The sequence below is a fragment of the Mirounga leonina genome, unplaced genomic scaffold (genome assembly GCF_011800145.1).
Source record: "Mirounga leonina isolate KUSES-001 unplaced genomic scaffold, KU_Mleo_1.0 Mir_53, whole genome shotgun sequence".
NCBI lineage: Eukaryota > Metazoa > Chordata > Mammalia > Carnivora > Phocidae > Mirounga > Mirounga leonina.
In genome coordinates, this window is record NW_023270807.1 from 83,374,478 (window position 1) to 83,382,767 (window position 8,290).

Here is an 8,290-nt window from a genome sequence, read left to right on the forward strand (position 1 = left end):
AGACATGTTTAATATAAATAGCTGCATGTATCACAAATGCAAACAAACAAATGTTAAAATATTGAAGTTATTGCAAGATATAATGAAGTTAAATATATTGAAGAGAAAATAGTGATGCAGATGTTGTAGTAATTATTTAGCAGAAAACCTTATTTATATAGACTGTAGGTTGCATGAGGTCAGGAACCATATCTGTTTACATACCACCGTATTAACGCATAACACAGAACCTGGTATAAAACAAGCCATCAAAAAATACATGAATTAATTTGATAGTGATTGTCCTAGGAGCTATGGTAATACCAGCAAAATGTTGGGGGGTTTTGGTTAATTTTAAAACTTAAATGTGAGAATAAGACAAATGTACCACTCACATTGAGAAGTTTATTCATTCATTTATCACTCATTCATACTTCATTCTGAAAAGTATTTAAGAAGTCTTTTGAGAAACATAAAACAGGAAAATATACATGTAGAAATCAGGATGAAAAAAATGGAAATAGGATATTAGAAGTAAAGGTAGAGGATAGAGTGTGTGTAAAAGTACACGCCTGGAATCCTTCCGGCACTTGCCAAAATTGCAAATGGGATTCTGTCTTAAGGACAAGGGCACAACAAATGTCCAGTTAGAGCCCCCAGTGCCACCATCCTAAGATATAGTAGGTCCCCATCCAGCTTTTACTCCGACTCACTGGGCAAATACATTATTTAATACTTAATTTCCTGGAAAAAAAAAAAGTGCACTACAAAAAATGCATTACACAGACTACCTAAGTTATTTTCTTTCAAAGCAAAACAGTTAAATAAAATCCTGGTGCTTTCCTATTGGTTCCTGTTTTGTTCTCCAAATGAATAATAAGTGAATTTTTTAAATGAAGCTTAACTTTCTACAGTGTTCAACAATTATAATAGAGGAAAATGTGGCGGGAGCAATTCAGATGGCTGTGTGCTTACTTATATATAAAATTCATGCAGTAGAAAGAAGAACCACTGGCATAATTAACTTGTGTATTTCCTTGGCCAGTGTGCACTCATATTCTATACTGAGAAGTCATGTACAGGGTTCATAATGGTCACAGTGAAAAGAGCTAAAAATGATAACAAGGAAGAACTGTGGCTTGAGATTTCATTACTTCCACTGCCATTTAGACTTGAATATGTGCACATCATCAGCCCACAGAGTGGTGAAGAGGATGAGGGCAAAAGAGACTGAGTCCCTTGAGTCTGGCAGAGGAAGTAAGATCATGGTCAGAGAGGTGAGGGGCAGGGGCGCCTGGGTGGCTCAGTCGGTTAAGCATCTGTCTTTGGCTCAGATGCTGATCTCAGGGTCCTGGGATCGAGCCACACTTGGGCTCCTTGCTCAGCAGGGAGCCTGCTTTTCCTTCCCCCTCTGTGCACCCACTCAAGCGTGTGTGCATTCTCTCTCTCATCTCAAATAAGTAAATAAAATCTTAAAGAAAAAAGAGAGAGAGAGAGAGAGAGGTGAGGGGCAAAATTCCCTTCCAGAAGCAGCTTTGGGATTATATTCCACAGTCGTGAGTCCATCAGCAGGGGACTAATGTGAGGAAAGGCAAAACCTGGAAGGGGTGTTTTATATGCTCTGCAAGTTGTCTGGATTCATATGTCTGGCTGCCTTTCTGTGTTCTGAAGGACAGCGAATTTATTATAGGGCCAACTATAAAACTTGGGAGATGAATTTAGCTCCTAGAGATTTTAAAAAGGAAAAATAATGAATGGAATTCTCGCTGAAAGCTTGTCCTCTTTCCCCATTCTTCATTCTTCATTCAAATTTAGATTTATTGTGTTTCTTTACATATCATTTAATATTTGCTCCAGGTTTGACTCCAAAAATCAACTATCTTTTTTGTTTTATTATTTTTTTAAATTTTATTTTTAAGTAATTTCTACATCCAATGTGGGGCTCGAGCTTAAAACCCCGAGATCAAGAGTGGTACACTCTACCAACTGAGCCAGTCAGGTGCCCCTCAACTATCTATTTTAAGTAAACAAACATTCAAGGAAGTTTTCACACATTTCTCAGTCATTTCTTTCAACTCTTTGAATCTTAATTTGAAGGTAACATCTAAAGCTCAAGTTTTAACTTATATGAACATAAGGTATATTTCTATAATTTAACTGTCTGATGCAAAAATACTCCAGGAGAAAAAATACTTATTTTCTGCTGTACACCTTGCTTTCATTTATTACCTGTTTAAATAGTGCCACAGACTATACTAACTATATTATATGGATTATTTCATTTTTATCCCCCCACACACACAAAAAAAACCCCTATGAGCTGATTCTTATTGTTCTATCCACTTACACAGAGATGAAGAAACAGAGAGGCTATATCAATCAATAACTTTCCCAAGTTTGCATATTAAGATACATTATCAGAATCTGAACTCAGTCAGCCTGATTCCTGACCCCTATTCTCAACCACTAAGTTATAGTTTTTAATCGCATTTCAACCTTTCTAGAATACACAAAAAGCACAGCCCTGGAAGAGAAAGGAGCTTCCTTAATACACTGATACAGTAAAGAGCAACCAACTTTGAATTAGGACTCAAGATACATAGGTTCTATTCATGAGACTAGCTATGTGACCTTATTAAGTCAGCTCACCAGTTTGTCCCTCTGCGGAAAAATGTCGGGGCTCAAAAAAACCTCGTTGAATCAAGCCGATGCTTAAGTCCTTTCAGATTTTGACATTTTATGTTTTCTAACTAGCTGCCTGTCATCACCTAGCATACCTTCGGTCAGAGAGAGGAATGCAATGTCCATCGAAGGATGTGTGGGGCAGGCTGGTGTGTGAGGCTCTGTGTCATATGCCCAAAGAACACTGGTGACAGAAACTAGTAAAGAGATAAATACAAATCCATTTCCTGAATCAAGGCTCAAACTTGGAATTCTATGGACGAGGTATTATTTTTAAACATGGATTAATATTACATTCTCAAGAAAAGCTTATTTATGTTGTTTCTTCAGTGCCTAAAATAGGACCTGACACATAATGGAAGGTCAGGGACAACTTTTAAGCCAACAACATGGAGGGAAAGATCCACGTGATTAGTCCATGTCCCCTAGAAAACAGAAGCTAGTTGCTGAGTGCCTCGTCTCCATGTTGTTGCTCAGTTAAGTTTGGAGAGGAAGCCCCTCATTAGAGTGCTCACTTGTGTGTGACTTCTGGGGGAACAGCCAAATCTCATTCCTCTCTCTCCTGAAGAGTCTTTCCTTGCCCTTGGACGATTGTCTCTGAGCACACTAGTAAAGAGTTTTCTTTCCTCTCTCTCTCCAGGACACTGTGTGAGTGTGTGTGTGTGTGTGTGTGTGTGTGTGTGTGAAAGAGAGAATATACATATATACATATATGAAGATAATATCGTCCTCCCCATTACACTGCTCTGTAAATGACATATCTAATTGGACAGAAATTCAAACCATGGCATTTCTGTAGTAAGGCACCGTGAATTCAGCATTACGAGTAATAATAACATCAGAAACAACGATCACAGTGACCAGCAGGATTATTTTAACGTACTACTTGGCAGATTTTCTATCATCATGTCCTTTGTGACATCTCACTTTTAATGTGGCGCACAAAGAATCAGTTTATAGAATCAATTTAAAAAAATGACTTGTTGTGGCAAAACACTTATTTTCAAGTAAGATTTCACCACCTTAATTATTCTCTGTAAAGAGAAAAGCATAGCATAAGTGAAGACCCTGAGGCAGAGAGGGGTAATAGATTGAGGTCACACATTAAGTCAGGGGAAATGGCAAAAATAGAAACAGGGCTTTTCTGAGTCACAGCCCAGCGTTCCAATCAGTGACAGACCCAGTGCTGATATACAAGTTCACATTAGCTTACAAAATAACCACAGGCACATTTCTCCTGAAACCAGGACACGGACTCAGTGCATGCCCTGATGCATGTGCAAATTAATTTTTGGCAGCAGGAGGTCCTGGTACATTTCAACTCCAGCATATGAGTGATTAAAACAAACAGAAACACACCAATTTTTTTTTTTTCAAGTGAGAGAGGCAGAGCTCTAGGAGAAGCCCTAACAATTGCTTGGGTTTTTTGCATAACTTATAATGAGAGAAAAACCCACCCAAACATTTTATTTGCAATATTTTTTTGTGTAAGTCCCTCCCTTCCAGAAACCTCTCTTCTGCACCTAGTATACACTCAGTCAGCCCTAGGACTATTTTTTTCAGCCTATTTAGGTGTACATTAGATACAATGCCATTCTTACGCCATGTGGAAGAATTGCAAGAATTCTCGGTGTTGTTTGATGCCCCAAGCCAGAAAGAATGGCTCCTTCCTTAAATGCAGGAGTTGGGAAAATTAGGGTTACACTTGTAAGCACAAAGGAAGCAAGTCAAATGACTATGCGTGAGCTCTTTGAAATTCCTAGTGTTTTATTTTTATGATTGTTTTGTACTCCTTCCCACAAAATCAACTATTGAGCCCCATAGCCTAATAAACATTAATTGCACTGAACGAAGAGGACTAAATCTTACCTGGATAGACCAATGGATAGAGGTATTTTAAAGGCAGGGGCTAGGAATAAACTCTGTAAAAGTCTTAAAGCTGAATCAAATCCTGCGCACCTCATGAATGCCCAGTTATACCATATTTCAGTAACAGCCACTTTATTAACTCAGTTATTTACTTATTTAACAAACATATACAAGCCCCTGTTCTGTGCTAGGAAAAGCAGGGGCCTGGAGATAAAAAAGTAAAATACATACACTCCCCTTCGGAGAGTTCACGATCTAATGGGGTGGGTGGCTGAGTAAATAGACACTACCATCTCAAGTGGGAAGAGCTCAACCCAAGAGAAGCACAGCACGTTACAAGGACTTCGAGAAGGGAAAGCTGGCCATGATGAGGGTTAGGGAAGTGGGGAAAGGGACTGGGAAGCAAGGTGCCCCTTGACATTGCTTTGAATGAAGGATGGGAGGAATTGTTTAGGCTCAGAAACGGAAAATATGCTGTTCAAGGCTTACTGGGAGACTTCAAGCATCACGAGGAGGGAGAGAGCATAGAGCTTTGGGGGTTTAGGATGACTGATTGTAGGATGCCTGACTCCTGGCGGGGGAGGGGGGCACCGCTCACATTTTCGTCTATGTGAGTGGCACTCAATGGATTTGAATGATGCATCAGCCTTTGTCATAAGTTATGGCTTGAGAATTGATGAGAAATAGGGCAAAAGAATAGGCACCTTATCTACTAAGACAAAAAGGAGGAAGAGAAGAAACCATTAATAGCCTTTATTTTTCTTCAAAGATTTTATTTATTTATTTGTCAGAGAGAGAGAGAGAGTACAAACAGGGGGAGCAGCAGGAAGAGGGAGAAGCAGACTCTCCACTAAGCAAGGAGCCTGATGCGGGACTTGATCCCAGGACCCTGGGATCGTGACCTGAGCCGAAGGCAGACACTTAACCAACTGAGCCACCCAGGCGTCCCAATAGCCTTTATTTTTTAGAGCAGTTTTAGATTCATAGCAAAACTAAGTTGAAAGTACAAGAGTTCCACATACCCTCTCCCCACATATAGCCTCTTCTAACATCAACATCCCTCACCAGAGTGTTACATTTGTTACAGTCAATGAAGCAACACTGACACATTATGATCACCCAATGTGCATGATTTACATTAGGATTCACTCTTCATGTTGTGTATTCTAAGGGTTTGGACAAATGTATAATGACATGTGTCCACCATTACAGTATCATTGCCCTAAAAATTCTCTGTGCTCCACCCACTCATCCCTCTCTCTGTCCCCAACCCCTGCCAACCACTGATTTTTTTTTTAATAGTTTTTTTTTTCTAGAATGTCATATAGTTGGAATCAGACGGTATGTAGCCTTTTCAGATGGACTTCTTTTACTCAGTATTATGCATTTGTTTCTTCCATGTCTTTTTGTGGCTTGATAGCCCCTTTATTTTTGGCACTGAATAATATTTTATTGTCTGGATGTACAAAAGTTGAATTTTCTTTTAATTCGGAGAGAGCAAAAAGGTGAGGAAGTTGGTCCCAGTCCCATGAAGTAGGAGAAATTAATCATAATTACAAATGTGTTATCAAAGCTGGTAAGTATACCTATTATCTGCCAGATCCAATTATGTTATAAAACCAATGACCAAGGTAAAACCCTATGATCCACCTCCAGGCCCTTCTCCAGCTTGGCACAACACTCTTTGGATACCATCGTTCCCTCAGATAAAAAGACAGCTAATGTCTTAAAAAGCAACATTAGATTATGCCCATGAAAAGCTGGTGGGGGCTGAGTTCTAGGAAACACAGCTTCACAAATCAGCATCACAAACACACCCTGGAAATATTCCCAACCATAATTAAACTGACTTCGCCTACATATCACAATTAAATGTAATTTTCAAATGGTATGTTGATCTGGGCAGCTGTGTGGGACCAGATAATGGGACCCAGTCACAGCAAGCAGCCCGGTATGGAAAACCTTTTCGTTTCTGTGGGCCTGAGACTCTCCTGGCCCCAAGACACCAGGGCAGGCAGATGAGGGGCCCAGCAGAAGCAACAGGCTTCCAGCTTGGCCCAGGAAGTCTCTTTGTCGCATCAGGTCTGAGACTCTCCCTGCCCCCACCCTTCGGGGACACCAGGGCAGGCAGGGAGTATCAGCAGGAGGATCCTACCATGCCCTTCTCCCACTGAGAGACCTCTGGTGGCCCAGGCTGAGGAAACCCCTTCCACCCCTTAGACAATACCAGCCAAGACCTGTGAGAGCCCCAGTGGCATCTGGTACACCAAACAAATCAAAATAACACCACAAAGGTGCTAAAAATTAAACTGCCATTGGAAAAAGTAGGCTAAACCCTGCATGCTGAACCTAAGGGACCCAGAATCTCCTAACTAAACAGACAATATGCCTAAGGGAAAATAGAGAATTGCCTGTCATATCAAGAACCAAGAAAATCACAATTTGAGTGAGAAAAAGCAATCAACTAATATAACACCTACATAGATCAAATGCTGGAATTCTCTGATAAGGATTTTAATACAACCATCATAAAAATGTTTCAGCAGTCAATTACAAATTCTCTTGAAATAAATGAGAAAAAAATTATCAGCAAAGAAATAGAAGTTATAAAAGAGAATCAAATGGAAATTATAGAACTGAAAAATAGAGTAACAGAAATTTAAAAGAAAACATTTGCTTGATGGGTTCAATAGTAGAATGGAGATGTCAGAGGTTAGAATCAGTGAACTTGAGAGCAGAACAATAGAATTAACCCAATCTGATAAAGAGAGGAAAGAGACTTAAAAAAAAAGAAAGGAAAAAGAAAAAATAGAGTTTTAGGGACCAATGGGATAATAACAAAGATCTAATAGTCATATCATCAGAGTACTGGAGAAAGAGAGGGAGTAGCGTAGAAAGAACATGTGAAAAAACAATGGTTGAAAACTTCAAATATGGTAAAAGATACAAACCTATACATTCAAGAAGCTAAGTGAAACCCAAACAGGATAAACACAAAGAAATTCATATCAAGCCGGGGGGGAGCTTGCGTGGCTCAGTCAGTTAAGCCTCCAACTCTTAATTTCAGCTCAGGTCATGATCTCAGGGTCTTGAGATCCAGCCCCACATCTGGCTCCATGCTGGGCATGAAGCCTGCTTGGGATTCTCTCTTTCCCTCTACCCCTCCCACCCCACTCACACGTGCTCACTCTCTCTCTCTTTCAAAGAAAGACAGAAAGAAAGAAGAAAGAAAAAGAAAGAAAGAAAGAAAGAAAGAAAGAAAGAAAGAAAGAAAGAAAGAAAGAAAGAAAGAAAGAAAGAAAGAAAGACAGAGAGAGAGAGAAAGAAAGAAAGAAAGAGAGAGAGAGAGAAAGAAAGAAAGGAAGGAAGAAAGAAAGAAAGAAAGAAGGAAAGAAAGAAAGAAAAAAGGAAAGGAAGAAAGAAATTCAAACTAAGACACATGATAATTAAATCTTTGAAAATGAAAAATAAAAACCTTAAGATAAAAATCCAGAGAGAAGTTGGAGCGCCTGGGTGGCTCAGTCAGTTAAGCGTCTGCCTTCGGCTCTGGTCATGATCTGGGTGTCCGAGTATCGAGCCCAGAGTTGGGCTCCCTGCTCAGTGGGGAGTCTTCTTCTCCCTCTCCCTCTGCCCTCCCTGCCCTGGCTTGTGCTCTCTCACTTGCACGCTCTCTCTCAAATAAATACAAATCTAAAAAAAAAAAAAAGAAAGAAAGAAAGAAAGAAAGAAAGAAAGAAAGAAAGAAAGAAAGAAAGAAAGA